At 46.5% G+C, this 19,760-nt stretch overlaps 1 protein-coding gene across 4 annotated transcripts in view; it reads left to right on the top strand.

Moving 5' to 3' along the window:
- The window catches only part of tmbim1a (transmembrane BAX inhibitor motif containing 1a), a 78,010-nt gene that overhangs the window by 1,290 nt on the left and 56,960 nt on the right, over positions 1–19,760 (top strand). Inside the window, exon 1 of one of the 4 annotated variants that reach the window (XM_060828210.1) lies at positions 8,065–8,193. The exons of 1 other annotated variant lie outside the window; for it this stretch is intronic. The gene's annotated coding sequence lies outside the window, so the exon portion shown is untranslated. 2 more of the 4 variants (XM_060828213.1, XM_060828212.1) reach the window with 2 other exon arrangements.

The following is a 19,760-nucleotide window of genomic DNA, read 5'->3' as shown; positions in this document are numbered from 1 at the left end:
CCTACCCTGTCTACTCCTCTCCTTCCCTCTCTCTATCCCTTGCCTTCCCCCTTTTCCACCCTCTCGACCCTCCCTTCTCCTCCATCTCCCCTTGTCTTTCCAATCCTCCCCCTGCGCTGTCTATAGTCACTCTTTCAATGTAATGGTGAATATGTGTCCAACCTAACCATGATTGCCTTTAGCCAGTCCATTGCCTGAGCAGCTTGGGATGGCCTTGTCTGCTATTGAGATCAACTCTGTGATTCTTGCTGGTCAGTCTTGTGCAACGTTTCAGTTTGAACCTCCCGAACTTTAAAGAGAGTTGCATTTCTCCGGTGTCGTCTTTTTCACAGCCACAGGAAACTTTGAAGTACTTTACAACAAACAAAACAAAGTACTTTTTTAAGTGCTGTGGATGGGAAAATATGGCAGCTCATTCGGACATGACCAAGTTTGCAAACGTAAAATAAAACTGATCTGTGAATACGAGATTTCTGAATCAAACAACAGCAGAAATTACTGGGGAAGCACAGCTGGCCTGGCAGTAATCATGTCTGTCTGGTTATTGGGTGGCACAGTGGCTCTGTGATTAGCACTGCTGCTTCACGGCACCAGGGACTCAGGGTTGATTCCAGCCTCAGGTGACTGTCTGGAGTTTGCACATTCTCCCCGTGTCTGCGTGGATTTCTTCCCACAGTCCAAAGATGTCAGATGGAGTTTAATTTGGATAAATGCGAGGTGCTGCATTTTGGGAAAGCCAATCTTAGCAGGACTTATACACTTAATGGTAAGGTCCTAGGGAGTGTTGCTGAACAAAAAGACCTTGGAGTGCAGGTTCATAGCTCCTTGAAAGTGGAGTCACAGGTAGATAGGATAGTGAAGAAGGCATTTGGTATGCTTTCCTCTATTGGTCAGAGTACTGAGTACAGGAGTTGGGAGGTCATGTTGTGGCTGTACAGGACAATGGTTACGCCACTGTTGGAATATTGCGTGCAATTCTGGTCTCCTTCCTATCAGAAAGATGTTGTGAAACTTGAAAGGGTTCAGAAAAGATTTACAAGGATGTTGCCAGGGTTGGAGGGTTTGAGCTATAGGGAGAGGCTGAACAGGCTGGGGCTGTTTTCCCTGGAGCATCAGAGGCTGAAGGGTGACCTCATAGAGGTTGACAAAACTATGAGGGGCATGGATAGGGTACATAGAACATAGAACAATACAGCACAGAACAGGCCCTTCGGCCCACGATGTTGTGCCGAACGTTTGTCCTAGCTTAAGCAACTATCCCTGTACCTATCCAATTGCCGCTTAAAGGTCACCAATGATTCTGACTCTGCCACTCCCACAGGCAGCGCATTCCATGCCCCCACCACTCTCTGGGTAAAGAACCTACCCCTGACATCCCCCTTTTACCTTCCACCCTTCACCTAAAATTTATGTCCCCTTGTAACACTCTGTTGTACCCGGGGAAAAAGTCTCTGACTGTCTACTCTATCTATTCCCCTGATTATCTTATAAACCTCTATCAAGTCACCCCTCATCCTTCGCCATTCCGATGAGAAAAGCCCTCGTACGACCTATTCTCCATTCCATGCAACATCCTGGTAAATCTCCTCTGCACCCTCTCCAAAGCTTCCACATCTTTCCTAAAGAGAGGCGACCAGAACTGCACACAGTACTCCAAATGTGGCCTTACCAAGGTCATGTACAGCTGCAACATCACCTCACGACTCCTGAATACAATCCCTCTGCTAATGAATGCTAATACACCATAGGCCTTCTTACAAGCTCTATCCACCTGAGTGGCAACTTTCAAAGAGCTATGAACATAGACCCCAAGATCCCTCTGCTCCTCCACCTTACTAAGAACCCTACTGTTAACCCTGTATTCCGCATTCTTATTTGTCCTTCCAAAATGGACAACCTCACACTTGACAGGGTTGAACTCCATCTGCCACTCCTCAGCCCAGCTCTGCATCATATCTAAGTCCCTTTGCAGCTGACAACAGCCCTCCTCACTGTCCACAACTCCACCAATCTTTGTATCGTCTGCAAATTTACTGACCCTCCCCTTCGACTCCCTCATCCAAGTCATTAATAAAAATTACAAACAGCAGAGGACCTAGAACTGATCCCTGTGGAACTCCACTTGTAACTGGGCTCCAGGCTGAATATTTACCATCTACCACCACTCTCTGACTTCGACCGGTTAGCCAGTTCTTTATCCGACTGGCCAAATTTCCCACTATCCCATGCCTCCTGACTTTCTGCATAAGCCTACCATGGGGAATCTTATCAAATGCCTTACTAAAATCCATGTACACTACATCCACTGCTCTACCCTCATCCACATATTTGGTCACCTCCTCAAAGAATTCAATCAGATTTGTAAGGCAAGACCTACCCCTCACACATCCGTGCTGGCTGTCCCTAATCAAGCAGTGTCTTTCCAGATACTCATAAATCCTATCCCTCAGTACCCTTTCCATTACTTTGCCTACCACCGAAGTAAGACTAACTGGCCTGTAATTCCCGGGGTTATCCCTATTCCCTTTTTTGATCAGGGGCACAACATTCGCCCCTCTCCAGTCCCCTGGCACCACCCCATTGACAGTGAAGACGAAAAGATCATTGCCAACGGCTCTGCAATTTCCTCTCTTGCTTCCCACATAATCCTAGGATATATCCCGTCAGACCTGGGGGACTTGTCTATCCTCAAGTTTTTCAAAATGCCCAACACATCTTCCTTCCTAACAAGTATCTCTTCTAGCTTAACAGTCCGTTTCATACTCTCCTCTTCAACAATTCGGTCCCTCTCATTTGTAAATACTGAAGAAAAGTACTCATTCAAGACCTCTCCTATCTTTTTCCGACTCAATACACAGTGTCCCACTACTGTCCGTGATCGGACCTACCCTCGTTCTCGTCATTCTCATATTTCTCACATACGCATAAAAGGCCTTGGGGTTATCCTTGATCCTACCCGCCAAAGACTTTTCATGCCCTCTCTTAGCTCTCCTAATCCCTTTTGTCAGTTTCCTCCTGGCTATCCTGTATCCCTCCAACACTCTGTCTGAACCTTGTTTCTTCAACCTATGTAAGCCTCCTTCTTCTGCTTTACTAGACATTCAACCTCCCTCGTTGACCAAGGTTCCCTCACACGACCGTCTGTTTCCTGCCTGACAGGTACATACATATCAAGGACACATCGTATCTGTTCCTTGAAAAAGTTCCACATTTCAACGGCATCCTTCCCTGACAGCTTATGCTCCCAACTTATGCTGCTCAGATCCTGTCTTGCAGCATCGTATTTACCCTTCCCCCAATTGTAAAACCTGCCCTGTTGTGCGCACCTATCTCTCTCCATAACCAAGGTGAAAGGCACAGAATTGTGGTCACCATCACCAAAATGCTCACCCACTAACAAGCCCATCACTTGTCCCGGTTCGTTACCGAGTACCAAATCTAATATGGCCTCCCCTCTGGTCGGACAATCTACATACTGAGTTAGAAAAGCTTCCTGGACACACTGCACAAACACCGCCCCGTCCAATCTACTTGATCTAAAGAGCTTCCAATCAATATTTGGGAAGTTGAAATCGCCCATGACTACTACCCTGTGGCTTCTGCACCTTTTCAAAATCTGTTTCCCAATCTGTTTCTCCACATCTCTGCTGCTATTGGGGGGCCTATAGTAAACACCCAACAAGGTGACTGCTCCTTTCCTATTTCTGACTTCAGCCCATACTACCTCCAAAGGCAGATCCCCCTCGAACTGCCTTTCTGCAGCCGTTATACCATTTCTAATTAGCAACGCCACCCCCCTCCTTTTTTACCACCCTCCCTAATCTTACTGAAACATCTGTAACCTGGAACCTCCAACAACCATTCCTGTCCCTCTTCTATCCACGTTTCCATGATGGCCACAACATCGTAGTCCCAAGTACCAATCCATGCCTTAAGTTCACCCACCTTATTTCTGATACTCCTTGCGTTGAAGTATACACACTTGAACCCATCTCTGTGTCCGCAAGTATTCCCTGTCAGTGCTACCTTCTCCACAGCCTCCCTACATTCTTGGGTAAATAGGCAAAGTCTTTTCCCTGGGGTCGGGAGTCCAGAACTAGAGGGCATAGGTTTAGGGTGAGAGGGAAAGATATAAAAGAGACCTAAGGGGCAACTTTTTCACGCAGAGGATGGTACGTGTATGGAATGAGCTGCCAGAGGAAGTGGTGGAGGCTGGTACAATTGCAATATTTAAGAGGCGTTTGGATGGGTATATGAATAGGAAGGGTTTGGAGGGATATGGGCTGGGTGCTGGCAGGTGGGACTAGATTGGGTTGGAATATCTAGTCAGCATGGATGGGTTGGACCGAAGGGTCTGTTTCCATGCTGTATATCTCTATGAGTGTATGTGTAGGTTAGGGTGGATTGGCCATGGGAAATTTTCTGTAGTGTTTAGGGATGAAGGGTGATGAAGTATTCCTGATGAAGGGCTTTTGCCCGAAACATCGATTTTCCTGCTCTTCGGATGCTGCCTGAACTGCTGTGCTTTTCCAGCACCACTCTAATCTAGAGTGTAGTGTTTAGGGATGTGCAGGTTAGGGTGGATTGGCCGTGGGAATTGTCTGTAGAATGCAGGCTAGTGGGTTAGCCCTGGGAAATGCAGAGTTACGGGGAGGGGGTTTGATTCCACCCTCAGGTGACTGTGCAAACTCCACTCAGACATGCTCCCCGTGTCTGTATGGGTTTCCTCTGGGTGCTCCAGTTTCCTCCTGCAGTCCACATGATGTGCAGGTTAAATGGATTAGCTCTGGAAAATATGAGGTTAAGGATAGAATGGGGGACAGGATGCTGTCCAAAGGATTGGCAGGGCCAAATGGCCCGCTTCCACACTGTAGGGATTCTATGATTTGTGTTTGTGATGTTGAATGAAGGGCAATCATTGGTTAGAACAGTAACCGCCTCCCTGCTCCTCTTCAAAATAGTGGGCTTGGGATTTCCTCTATCCTTCAGAGAGGGCAGATCGAGTCTTGCTTTACTCTCTCGTTTGAAAGCCAGTCTCTCTGACAGTGCAGCACTCCCTCAATCAGTCAACCTCCTCTGAATACCTCTAATGTTTTCACATTCTTTAGTAAGTAAGGTGACCAAACTATACACAGCATTCACAATATAGGAGCAAATTACTGCGGATGCCGGACTCTGTACAGGATGTAACAAACGTTGAAGATCACTGCAGGTCAGACAGCATCCATGGGGAGAGAGCAAGCGAACATTTTGCAGACTCCAAACATTAGTCTGGCACGCTGTGATCTCCAGCATTTGTTATTTTCTGTATTCACAATGTTGGCTCATCATGCCGTGTGTAAAATCGTTACTTTTCAGTTCAATGGCTCTCATAATAGCTAGCATCTATTAGCCTTCCTGACCATGTGCTGTACCTTTTATACTAACGTTTCATAACTCCTGTGTTGAACAATTAGATCCTTCTGTACCTTGGAATTCTGCAGTTATTCTCAGTTATTTATCGCGCCAAAGTGAACAACTTCACACTTTCCCACGTTTTTCTCTATCTGCCAGATTTCCACCCAGTCACTGACTCTCTGAAACCCATCTGCAACTTCCTCAGGTCTTTTTCACAACCTGTCCTGTCATCTGCCAAGTGAGCTCCTCTTATCCAAGTGAATGATGTAAACTAACAAAGGTTGAGGCTCCAGCACAGACATCTGTGGGACACCCCTTGTCACATTCTGCCAATCAGATAAAGACCCTTTTATGCTCACTGTGTTGACAGTTAATCGTCTCTCCATGTCTGTACGACACCCCTACACTATGATGTTTTATTTTTTCCAAGTACCTCAGATGTAGCACAATATCAAGTGTCCTCCAAACATTCAAGCACAGTCTGTCCACAAGATTCCCTTCCCTCAAGTCCCTCTCTAAGCCCCTCACTATCCTGACTTGGAAATATATCACCGTTCCTTCAGTGTCGCTGGGTCAGAATCCTGGAATTCCCTCCCTAAGGGCATTGTGGGTCAACCCACAGCACATGGACTGCAGCGGTTCAAGAAGGCAGCTCACCCCCACCTTCTCAAGGGGCAACTAGGGACGGGGGAAATAAGCTGGGCCCAGGCAGTGACACCCACATGCCACAAATAAATAAAGAAAAGATAACCCAAAGCACATGATACCCGTTCGAACAACACCAATAAGTTGGGTCAACGTAATTTCTGTTGAACAAAACTTTGAGGTGTTCTAAGTTCTCAGGCGTAACTTCCATTATGATTGTTTCTTATTCCCTTCCCATGACAGACATCAAACTGCTTGACTGTGGATGTGAGCTCATCGTTAACCCTGAAAGTGACTTATCAGCCTAACTTAGGAAACGCAGATGCTAATTTGTGAAGAGCAAGATCCCACAATCAGCTTTGATTGAATTTTTTTTAAAAAATGGAAGAACTGCAGATGCTGGAAATCAGAAACAAAATCAGAAATGGCTGGAAAAAACTCAGCAAACCTGGCAGCATCTATTGGATGGGAGATTGGGAAGTGTCTTTGTCCAGAGCAAATCCATATTTCTCTTCATTTGTAGACTCCCTAGAGTGGGGAAACTGACCATTTGGTCCAACAGGTCCACACTGACCCTCTGAAGAGTAATCCACCCAGATCCATTCCCTGCTACTCTACTTTTACCCCTGACTTATGCACCTAACCCATACATCCCTGAACACTATGGGGCAATTTAGCATGGCCAATTCACCTGACCTTTGGACTGCAGGAGGAATCTGAGCACTCAGAGAAAGCCCACGCAGACACGGGGAGAATGTACAAACTCCACACAGACAATCGCCCGAGGTTGGAGTCGAACTCTGGTCCCTGGTGCTATGAGGGAACAGTGCTAACCACTGACCCACTGTGCTCCCCCTTTGTTAGGCAAGTAGGTGAGAATGCTTGGTTCCCCAACCAGACTGGGTCGTTGGGGGTTAACATACAGACAAATCATGATCTTAATAGCAGGACAGGCTCAAGTGACTGAATGGCATCCCTCCAGTTCCTGGTCCTGAAGAGGTGACAATTATGGAACCTGTTTAATGCTGGCACATGCAGATCCTGTTCCAAGGGAGGTGTGTGCGCTAACAGTGGAGGATAGGGATGTCACAAAGTGAGGAGTTGAGGGCGTGAATAGAGGGTGGTAAAATTTGTACGGATTAACACTCTTGGGGCCTGTTTAATTGACAGTTTCTCTGTTCCCGCCAACACCCACTTGACTACGACACCAATTACCTCCAAGACAATTTCCAAATTAACGTGGTGTATTGCCAACTTTGGGATGGCCCCTAGCAGTTCACAAACTCTGACACTGCGGCACGCCCTCTCTACTGGCCCTCCGACATTTCAGCACTCCACCCTCAATACTGACCCTCTGCCAGTGCGGCACTCCCTCAGTACTGACCCTCTGCCAGTGCGGCACTCCCTCAGTACTGACCCTCCACCAGTGCGGCACTCCCTCAGTACTGACCCTCTGACAGCGTGGTGCACCCTTAGCGCTGACCGTCCAATAGTGCGGCACTCCCTCAACACTGACCCTCCGACAGTGCGGCACTCCGTCAGCACTGACCCTCCGACAGTGCGGACTCCCTCAGCACTGACCCTCCGACAGTGCGGCACTCCCTCAGCACTGACCCTCTGACAGTGCGGCACTCCCTCAGGGCTGGCCCTCCGATAGTTTGGCACTCCACCGTCAATACTAACCCTTTGACCGTGCGACACTCCCTCATCACTGACCCTCCAACAGTGTGGCACTCCCTCAGGACTGACCCTCCGACTGTGCGGCACTCCCTCATCACTGACCCTCTGACTGTGCAGCACTCAGTCAGCACTGACCCTTTGACAGTGTGGCACTCGGTCAGCACTAACATTTGTAGCTGGGATTATGTTCTCAAATCTCTGTGTCAGGCCTCCGTCTTAGGACTTTTATCTTTGCTGCTCCATCCAGTCAAACAGAGCCAAAGTTGATGACTCATTGTGACTCAGGTTTTCACTGGGCGTTAACTGCAGCTCCAGCATATATATCCCTATAGTTGGGGAATGAACTTTCACGATGACACTGTCGCAGAATCTGGTGCTAAAAACCAACTGACGGAAAACCATTTTAGGTTCTGTGTTGGAGGATGCTGTGAATGTTCTGGGGAGAAGGTACAAATCCCACCCAAGCAGCTGGTGAGATTTAAACTCAATTCATAAAATGAGGAACTGTTTTGGATAACAGTAAGAATGAAACTGGCATCAGTTGCCGTGAAAAGCCTAGTCTTTCTGGTGTCTGGTTTATAAGTTGTCAGCTTTGTGGTTCACTCTTAACTGCGTCTGGCCAAGCAAACCTCTCAACTCAAGGAGTCCTGGGCAGGCAACAAATATAGGCCTTCCTAGTGAACACACCCACATCCCATGGGTGAATAAGAAACATTTCTTGAGCATTTTTTGGAAGTTGCGTAACGTGTAATATTTGTCATGTGTGCACAGGGTTAGGAATTTCTGAAAGTGGTCAGTCAGATGATGGAACTGTAAACAAACTCCGTGCCTTCTCTGATTCCCAACACTCTGCACATTGTCAACAGGACATCATCAGGAGCCATTGTGCCCATCCTCCTCTGTCAGCTTTTTGAATGATCCAGCCAGTTAGTCCCACTCCCTCACACTTTGCCAACAACCCTGTGAGATTATTTTTGGTCCCGAGTATTTATTTGATTTCTCTGTTGAAGTTTGCTGTTGAATCTGCTCCAGTTGACTGTTGAGGCAGCATTTATAGTCTTGAATCTCTCAACTTGGTGACTAAGGGCTTCTGCCTGAAATATCGACTGTCCTGTTGCTTGGATGCAGCCTGACCTGCTGTGCTTTTCCAGCGCCACACTTTTCGATTCTGATCTCCAGAATCTGCAGTCCTCACTTTCTCCTACCCACAGGTCGCAAGGTGTCTCTCCCACGACAGTCCATCCAGCCCAGTTTCCACAGTGTCAGAGAATTCTGAGATGGCGTTGCCATTCCCAAACTCCATTTCCCTTGAAATAAGGAAGAACGTAAACCTTCCATCTTCTCTATTGGAGTCGTGTTGACATACTATGTTTCAGGAGAAAGTGAGGACTGCAGATGCTGGAGATCAGAGCTGAAAATGTGTTGCTGGAAAAGCGCAGCAGGTCAGGCAGCATCCATTGCAATCAAGAGATCGAGGGCGGGTAAGAGGCCAGCACGGGGCGTCCAGGTGGATGGGGTGTGTTGGAGGCGGGAGAAACATACTATGTTTCAGCCATGATCAAAGTCATGGAGTCATGGCAATGTACAGCACAGAAACAGACCCTTCAGTCAAACTCATCCATGCCGACCAGATATCCTAACCTAATCTAGTCCCATTTGCCAGCACTTGGTCCATATCCCGCTAAGCCTTTCTTGTTCAGATACCCCTCCAGATGCCTTTATAATGTTGTAATTGTACCAGCTCTCACCACTTCCTCAGGCAGCTCATTCCATTCACCCACTGTGTGAAGTGAATGCTAGAACAGGCTCGAAGGGCTGAATGGCTTACTCCTGCTCCTGTGTTCGATGTTGCTGTATTCCAATCCTGCACAGGGGTGAGAGAGTGTGAGAGCGTGGATTAACTCCATTCTGAATGCTCTCGGAACTGAACAATGAAGGCAGTAAAGCACAGGAACAGGCCCTTCGGCCCATCAAGCCATGATATTTTATTGAAATGAAAATTCTTTTCCCTCTACGCAGTACATATCCCCCCATTTGCTATCTATTCTTGTATCTTTCAAGATGCCTCTTCTACGTTGCTGTTGTATCTACCTCCACCACCACCTCTGGCACTTAGCATCCTCTGTGTTAAAAAAAACCTGCCTCTCACATCACCTTTAAACTGAACCTGTTTTACCTTAAACCTGTATGTCCCCCTAGCAATTGACACTTACACCCCGTGAAAAGTGTCAGGGGATTCAATGATGGTGATGCCATTGAATTTTGAGGCATGAGTGAGGTTAGATTGTCTCTTGTTGAAGGTGGTCTTTGCCTGGCATCAGTAGGGCATGAATGTAACTTTTCACTTGTCAGCTCCAGCCTGGATATTGTTCAGATCTTGTTAAATTTGGACATCAACTGCTTCAGTCTCTGAGGAGTTGTAAATGGTGCTTTACATTGTGAGAGATTGACACATATCCACTTCACAACAGGAGACTGAACCTCCAGTGTTACCCTGTTTGATCCACTGGATTCTCTATAGCCTGACCCAGCAATGACTGCTCCCTCATTGGACTGGAGATGTGGTGTTGCTCCTCTCTGTCCCCATTACACCATGACCATGCCTGTCTCTCTAGTTCCTGGTCAGCCCTCATGTTAAGCATGGTGCTTCCTTGTAGGAGACTGACTACAAACAATGCATCAGAACTCATTTGGAGTCACTGGTATCTTGTGAGCTCAGTCTTCACTTTACAGCCTCCCTCAGCGACAGAATCAGCTGTCGGTCTTTGTGGGGGATGGGCAGTGAATTGCCCCCTTTTTTCCATCTTTCTCAGTCTCCCCTCGCAGTGGCTCCCCAGGACGATTTTGACCCTGGGCTGGATGAATCATTATGTTGGTCTTTACCATGCAACTGTTTCTGATATGTTAATGTTAACAGAATGGACGTCTATAGACATTTTGAGATTGTCTTTGAACTGTCTATATTTGTATAATGAATATGCCCTGTTATAACTGCTCTCTAATTCTGAGCGCTCCCTGTAATTTCCTTGCTAATTAATCTTTCTAAATTGTTGCCATTGAGGGTCTGTAGGAAAGAACCCAGCAATGTCACAGAACCTCTGCTGTTTCAGCTTTAATCAGATGCTGTTCCTGACCCCTCTTGGAACCCCCCCCCCCCCCCTCCATCTCTGCAGCATCATAATGTTCTTTCTTAACACTGCTATCCCTTCTCCTTCCTTTCTCTTCTGTCCTAGAAAGACGGTTTCCAAGTCCTGCCCTTTTGGAGCCAAGTCTCTGCTATTGCTCTGGATGTAGGTCTCCTCGCTGAGCTGGAAGGTTCATTTCCAGACATTTTGTCACCCTCTAGGTAACATCTTCAGTGGGCCTCCGGGTGAAGTATGCTGATGATTCCTTCTTTCTGTTTATATGTTTGGGTTTCTTTGAGTTGATGTCATTTCCTGTAGTGATGTTATTTCCTGTTTTTTTCTCGGGGTGGTAGATGGGGTCTAACTCGATGTATTTGTTGATAGAGTTCCAGTTGGAATGCCATGCTTCTAGGAATTTTCGTGCATGCTTGTTTGGTTTGTCCTAGGATGGATGTGTTGTCCCAGTCGAAGTGGTGTCCTTCCTTATCTGTATGTAAGGATACTAGTGAGAGAAGGTCATGTCATTTTGTGGCTAGTTGATGTTCATGTATCCTGGTGGCTAGTTTTCTGCCTGTTTGTCCAATGTAGTGTTTGTTACAGTCCTTGGACGGTATTTTGTAAATGACATTAGTTTTGCTTGTTGTCTGTATGGGGTCTTTCAAGTTCATTAGCTGCTGTTTTAGTGTGTTGGTGGGTTTGTGGGCTACCATGATGCCAAGGGCTCTGGGCAGTCTGTCAGTCATTTCCGAGATGTTTTTGATGTAGGGGAGAGTGGCTAGGGTTTCTGGATGCGTTTCATCTGCTTGTTTGGGTTTGTTGCTGAGAAACTGGCAGACTGTGTGTTCATTGGGTACCCAATCTTTGTGAATACACAGTATAGATGATTTTCCTCTGCTCTGCATAGTTCCTGTGCTGCTGGCTCATTGAAATAATATTCTGATGCAGCTTCGTTTGCGGGTGTTGTGATGATTGCTTCTGTAGTTCAATATTTGGTCCGTATGTGTTATTTTCCTGTAGATGCTGGTTTGAAGTTCCCCATTGACTGTCCGCTCTACTGTGATATCTAGAAATGGCAGTTTGTTGTTGTTTTCCTCCTCTCTGTAGTTTATCCAAGTCCCCCTGCAACCTTCAACATTCTTCCACACTGTCCACTACTCTACTGACTTTAGTTTCAGCTGAAACTTACTAATCCATCCACCTATGCCTGTGTCAAAGTCGTTTATAAAAATGACAAAATGCAGTGGTCCCAAAACAGATCCTTGTGGCACACCACTAGTAACAGGACTCCAGGTTGAATATTTTCCATCAACCACCACTCGCTGCCTTCTTTCAGAAAGCCAGTTTCTAATCCAAACTGCTAAATCACCCTCAATCCCATGCCTCTGCATTTTCTCCAAAAGCCTACCATGTGGAACCTTATCAAAGGCTTTACTGAAGTCCATGTACACCACGTCAACTGCCCCACCTCATCCACATTCTTGGTTACTTTTTCAAAAACCTCAATGAGGTTTGTGAGACACGACCTACCCTTGATGAATCCATGTTGACTATCTGCAATCAAATTATTGCTTGCTAAATGATTATAAATCCTATCTCTTAAGAATCCTTTCCAAAATTTTTCCTACAGTTGACGTAAGGCTCACTGGTCTATAATTACCTGGGTTATCTCTGCTGCCTTTCTTGAACAAGGGCACAACATTTGCATTCCTCTCATCCTTTAGTACTAAACCTGTAGACAATGACGACTCAAAGATCAAGGCCAAAGCCTCGGTCATCTTGTTCCAGCTTCCCAGAGAATTCTCGGAAAAATCCCATCCAGCCCAGGGGACTTGTCTACTTTCACACATTCTAGAATTGATAGCATCTCCTCCTTGCTAACCTCAATCCCTTCAAGTCTAATAGCCTGTACCTCAGTCTTCTCCTCTACAATATTCTCCTTTTTCTGAGTGAAAGCAGATGACAAATATAAGGGTGATAATACAATGAGAATAAGGTGATGAACCTGGAGCATGGATCCGTCCTTAGAACTGTGATGTTTTAGCCATTACGAAGACTTGGATATCAGAGGGGCAGGAATGGCTGTTAGATGTTCCAAGATTTAGGTGTTTCAAAAAAAAAGGAAGGGAGGTAAAAGGTGGGGGAGTGGCTTTGCTAATCAAGGGTGGTGTCACAGCTGCAGGAAGGGAGGGTGTCGAGGAGGGTTTGTCTACAGACTCAGTATGGGTGGAAATCAGAAAGGAGCAATCACTTTATTGGGAGTTTTCTACAGCCCCACCAATAGCAACAGAGACACAGCAGAGCAGATTGGGGGTTGGATTTTGGGAAGGTGCAGAAGTAACAGGGTTGTTGTCATGGATGACTTCAACTTCCCTAATATTGATTGGAACCTACATAGTTCAAATAGTTTGGATGGAGAAGTTTTTGTCAGGTGTGTCCAGGAAGCGTTCTTGACTCAATATGTACATAGACCGACTAGAGGGTAGGCCATATTGGATTTGGTGCTTAGCAATGAACCAGGTCAGGTGTCAGATCTCTCAGTGGGAGAGCAGTTCGGTGATAGTGATCACAACTCTGTGATCATTACTATACTCCTGAAGAGGGATAGGAGCAGATATTACGGGCAAGTATTTAATTGGGGGAGGGGGAATTACAATGCTGTTAGGCCGGAACTGGGGCGCCTAGATTGGGAAGAGATTTTCTCAGGGAAATGCGTGACAGGTTGTGGAGATTGTTTAGGAAGCACTTGCTGATAGTTCTGGACAGGTTTGTCCCACTGAGGCAACAAACTGTCATACCTAGATGTCACAGTAAAGTGAACAGCCAATGGGGAACTTCAAACCAGAGTTCACAGGAAAGTAACACATACAGACCAAATATTGAACTACAGAAGCAATCATCCCAACGCCCACAAATGAAGCTGCATTAGAACATTATTTCAACGACCCAACACCCACTGAGACAAAGAATGGATTGTAGGGTGAAGGAACCTTAGGTGACATCTAGTCAAGAGGAAGAAGGAAGCTTACTTAAGATTGAGGAGACAAGGATGAGACAGAGCCCAAGAAGGCTACACGGTAGCCAGGAAGGAACTGAAGAATTGACTGGAGAGCTAAGGGCATGAAAAAGCTTTAGAGGGTAGGATTAAGGAAAATCCTAAGGCATTATACACATATGTGAGGAACAATAGAATGGCCAGAGTAAGGGTAGGGCTAATCAGGGATAGTGGAGGGAAATTGTGCCCTGAGGTAGAGGAGGTCTTTAATTAATATTTTGCTTCAGTATTCGTGAGTGAGAGGGACCTTGTAGTTTGTGAGGACAGCGTGAAACAGGCTGATTTACAATCATAGAATCCCTACAGTGTGGAAACAGGCCATTAGGCCCAACAAGTTCACACCGATCCTCCGAAGAGTAATCCACCCAGACCCATTCCCCTACCCTATTACACCACCTTTATCCCTGACTGATGCACCTATGCTTGAACAGGTTGATGTTAAGGAGGAGGATGTGCTAAAATTTAGAAAATAACTTGCGGATCGATAAGTCCCCTGTGCCAGATGGGATGTACCTAAGGTTAGTACAGAACGTGAGGGAAGAGATTGATGCCCCTTTGGCAATGGTCCTTGTGTCCTCACTGTCCACTGGAGTAGTACCAGATGATTCCCTCATTCACGAAAGGGAATAGGGATAATCCTGGGAATTGCAGACCAGTCAGTGTTACGTTTATAATGGGCAAATTATTGAAGAGGATTCTGAGAGACAGGATTTATGATGACTTGGAAAACCATAGTTTGATTAGAGATAGTCAGCATGGCTTTGTGAGGGGAAGGTCATGCCTCACAAGACTTATTGAACTCTTTGTGACAAAACACATTGATGAAGGTAGAGCAGTGGATGTGGCGTATATGGATTTTAGCAAGGCATTTGATAAAGCTCCCCATGGTCAACTCATTCAGAAAGTTAGGAGTCATGGGATACAGTCATGGGAAATCTGTCTGTCTGGACACAGAATTAACTGGCCCATAGAAGACAGAGGGTGGTAGTAGATGGAAAGTATTCAGCCTGGAACTCGGTGACCAGTGGTGTCCCACAGGAATCTGTCCTGGGACTTCTGCTCTTTGTGATTTTTATAAATAACTTGGATGAGGAAGTGGAAGGATAGGTGAGTAAGTTTGTCAGTGACATGAAGGTTAGTGGAGTTATGGATAATGTGTAGGTCTGTTTAGGTTGCAATGGGACACTTACAGGATGCAGAACTGGGCTGAGAAGTAGCAGATGGAGTTCAACCTGGAAAAGTGTGAGGTGTTTTATTTTGGAAGGTTGAATTTAAGTGCAGATTACAGGGTTAAAGGCAGGATTCTGGGCAGTATGGAGGAACAGAGGGATTTTGGGGTCTATGTCCCTAGATCAGTTAAAGTTGCCGTGCAAGTTGATAGGGTTGTTAAGAAGGCATATGGTGTGTTGGCTTTCACTAGCAGGGGGATTGAGTTTAAGAACCATGAGGTTATGCTGCAGCTGTACAGAGTTGAAGAGTGTGGGGCAGGAAAAGCACAGCCAGTTAGGCAGCATCTGAGGAGCAGGAGAATCGACGTTTCGAGCATAAGCTCTTCATCAGTTTTCTTCGACTGTGATGTCAGCATCTGCCGTGCTCACTCTCTCCCTGCAGCTCTGCAGAGCCCTGGTTAGACCACACTTGGAATATTGTGTTCAGCTCTGGTTGCCTCATTATAGGAAGGATGTGGGTGCTTTAGAGAGCATACAGAGGAGATTTACCAGGATGCTGCCTGGACTGGAGGGCTTGCCCTATGAAGAAAGGTTGAAGGAGCTAGGGCTTTTCTCATTGGAGTGAAGAAGGATGAGGGGTGGTGTGATAGAGGTGTACAAGACGATGAGAGGCATAGATAGAGTGGATAGCCAGAGACTTTTTCCCGGGCAGAAATGTCTATCATGAGGGGGCATCATTTTAAGGTGATTGGAGGAAGGTTTAGGGGAGATGTCAGAGATAGGTTCTTTACACAGAGAGTGAAGGTTCATGGAATGCACTGCCAACAGTGGGAGTAGAGTCAGATACATTTGGGTCATTTAAGTGACTCTTGGTTAGGCATGTGGATGATAGTAAAATGAAGGGTATGTAGGTTAGTTTGATTTTAAAGTAGGATAAATGGTCGGCACAACATTGAGGGCCGAAGGGCCTGTACTGTGCTGCACTGTTCTGTGTTCTTTGAAAGTTGAGGCTGCTGGATCAGTGCTTCACATCTGGCCTTTTGGAGTAGAATCCCTACAGGGTGGGTGTAGGCCATTTGGCCCATTGAGTCCTCACTCATCTTCTGAAGAGCATCGCACCCAGACCCGACTTTCACCCTGTTCCTGCATTCTTCATGGCTCATCCAGCTATCCTGCGCATCCCTGAACACTATAGGCAATTGACCAAAGCATTGTTACTCAATGTGGCCCTAGATGTGACTCCTACCCCATAGTAATGCTGAAGATTCCTCTCTATCCTCTGCATTGATTTGTCAATCAGCCTGTGGAGCCTGTTCTGCTAATCATGGCTGACCTGCAACTCAACCTCATATAGCCCCTTTCCCCTCACCGAGCAGGCTCAATGGGCTGAACGGCCTCCTTCTCCTATTCCTTATGCTCTCATTCCTTAATGGCTGTATTCAGTATTAACTCTCTATAAAGCTTGCTAAGGGAATTAGCCACCAATGCTCTCAGTAATGCTCACATTCTAACAATGCATTCTTAACAACATTGAACACATTGTATATTAAAGGGAGTAGTTTGAACTTGGAGAGGTATTGGAGGGACGTAATGGCTCTGACTCAGAAATTCCTGTCGCTGCTGGCATTTGTTTAATGTCAACATTTGAAGTGATACATTTGGAACTCTGTCCAGAGTCGGTGTAATTTGCAGGCACACCTGTACCGTCAAGTATCTGACATTAAATTCTTTAAACAATTCATGTGCTCTTGAAAAACCAGTTTGCCTGCTGGAGAGGGAAGTCTCCTGCATTTGGAGCTGATCCAGTTGGTGACACGAATGCCTTTGGTTGGACTGAACTGAGATGGGGACTCACAGCAGGTCAGAGTTGGGGAACCAGCAAGCTTGGAGGAGGATAAGAGGAGATGATTGAGATAGGGAAGGGTGAAACTGTGGAGAGATCTAATCACAAGGATTTTAAAATCAAGGCATTGCCACAACCAGTGCAACTCTTGGAGACATCAAACAGCGAGCAGGAGTAGGCCATTTGGCCCTTTGAGACTGCTCTGCCATTCAATCGGACCATGGCTGTCCATCCAACTCAGTAACTTTCTCCCTTTCTCTTCATGCCCTTTGATCCCTTTAACCTCATGAGCTGTATCTAACTCCTTTTGGAGAAAGATGAGCTGAGGAGTGACCATGCCTTAGTGTGAATTTGGAGAATTTCTCCACCTTGAGGTTTTTTTTCCCTCACTTTGGTGAGGACTCGTTCATTGGCAGAGACTGATCACTGTGAATGATGACCAAATCCATGACTGCACCATAGTCCCAGCAGATTGTAGGTTGCTCTCTCCATTCAGACAGGCTACTGGGGGAGAGGTTAACCGGATGGTCAGGTGAAGTTGGGTTAGGGGACCCTTCATGATAACTGTAGGACGAGCAGGATGGTGGAAAGTCAACAGCATGGATTTGGATTTTAGTCCTATCAGCGTTTCCTACAGTCATGTGGTCAAACTGTTGAGCCCTCCAGTCTGACCCAGGACCAATATAATTCAGTCCTTGTCATGTGAATCTTGGGAACTAAGAGAAGTCTAAGATACAAATGAATATGGGGGGGGGGGGGGGAGAGAAGAGAGAGAGTGAGAGTGAGAGAGACGTGACCTTCAAGATGAAAAGATAATGCCTGGAAATGAAAGTGGGAGGAGACCTGACTATAATGTCCTTTAGATGTCAAGGGTAGGGTAAGGAGAAGCTTGTTAATGGCGGGCTGATGACAGGACAGTTTGTGATAAGTGACTGACTCAGCCCTCCGTTCTGACAGAACATTGCAAACAGGATTCCAGAAAACATTAAAAAAAACAGTCCAAACCCCCAAAGTCAGGGGCATTGAGGGCAGAGGAGGTCATTCAATACGGATGTGTAACCACACTCTACTTTCACGTCATCATTCCCTGATATTCTTCAGTTAACAAACGAATAATCAAACTCCAATTTCAAATGAACAATCCACCCAATATCTGACCAGTTTATCCAGTTACAGAGTTCCCTCTGTTGTGGTTCTGTTCACCGAGCTGGAAGTTTTTGTTGCAAACGTTTCGTCCCCTGGCTAGGCGACATCCTCAGTGCTTTGGAGCCTCCTGCGAAGCACTTCTTTGATGTTTCTTCCGGTATTTATAGTGGTCTGTCCTTGCCGCTTCCGGGTGTCAGTTTCAGCTGTCCGCTGTAGTGGTTGGTATATTGGGTCCAGGTCGATGTGTTTGTTGATGGAGTTTGTGGATGAATGCCATGCCTCTAGGAATTCCCTGGCTGTTCTCTGTCTGGCTTGCCCTATGATAGTAGTGTTTTCCCAGTCGAATTCATGTTGCTTGTTGTCTGCGTGTGTGGCTACTAGGGATAGCTGGTTGTGTCATTTCGTGGCTAGTTGGTGTTCATGGATGCGGATTGTTAGCTGTCTTCCTGTTTGTCCTATATAGTGTTTTGTGCAGTCCTTGCATGGTATTTTGTAAACTACATTAGTTTTGCTCATGTTGGGTATCGGGTCCTTTGTTCTAGTGAGTTGTTGTCTGAGCGTGGCTGTTGGTTTGTGTGCCGTTATGAGTCCTAAGGGTCACAGTAGTCTGGCTGTCAGTTCTGAAACGCTCCTGATATATGGTAGTGTGGCTAGTCCTTTTGGTTGTGGCATGTCCTCGTTCCGTGGTCTATCTCTTAGGCATCTGTTGATAAAGTTGCGCGGGTATCCGTTTTTGGCGAATACCTTGTATAGGTGTTCCTCTTCCTCTTTTCGCAGTTCTGGTGTACTGCAGTGTGTTGTGGCCCTTTTGAATAGTGTCCTGATGCAGCTTCATTTGTGTGTGTTGGGGTGGTTACTTTCATAGTTTAGGACTTGGTCTGTGTGTGTTGTTTTCCTGTGTACCCTTGTGGTGAATTCTCCGTTCGGTGTTCTCTGTACTATCACGTCTAGGAATGGGAGTTGGCTGTCCTTTTCTTCTTCTCTCGTGAATCGGATGCCTGTGAGTGTGGCGTTGATGATCCGGTGTGTTTTTTCTATTTCCAAGTTTTTGATGATTACAAACGTGTCATCGACATATCTGACCCAGAGTTTGGGTTGAATTTGTGGTAGGGCTGTTTGTTCTAACCTTTGCATAACTGCCTCTGCTATGAGTCCCGAGATTGGTGATCCCATGGGTGTTCCGTTGATTTGTTCGTATATCTGATTGTTGAATGTAAAGTGTGTAGTGAGGTACAAGTCCAGTAGTTTAAGTATGCCGTCTTTGTTGATAGGTTCCGCGTCCTGTTTTCTGTTCTGTATGTCCAGTAGGTTGGCTAATGTTTCTCTGGCTAGGGTTTTGTCAATCGAAGTGAACAGTGCCGTCACATCGAATGAGTTCCCTCTGTCCACTGTCCTCCAGGAGACATCCTCCCGAATTCACTCCTGGAAGGTCCAGCTTGTCGTTCACCTCCTCCCGCCCTCCCCAACCCTCTCACCTCACCCTGACCCCCACCCTCTCACCCCACCCTGCCCACACCCTCTCACCCCACCCTGTCCACACCCTCCCCCACCCTACCCCAAACCTCTCACCTCACCCTGACCCCCACCCTCTCACCCCACCCTGCCCACACCCTCTCACCCCACCCTGTCCACACCCTCCCCCCACCCTCCCCCAAACCTCTCACCCCACACTTCCCCACACCCTCTCACCCCACCCTCCCCCA

This window comes from Hemiscyllium ocellatum, chromosome 7, assembly GCF_020745735.1.
Source record: "Hemiscyllium ocellatum isolate sHemOce1 chromosome 7, sHemOce1.pat.X.cur, whole genome shotgun sequence".
Lineage (NCBI taxonomy): Eukaryota > Metazoa > Chordata > Chondrichthyes > Orectolobiformes > Hemiscylliidae > Hemiscyllium > Hemiscyllium ocellatum.
The sequence above is the reverse complement of the archived record's forward strand: the minus strand, read 5'-3'. Positions and strand labels throughout refer to the sequence as shown.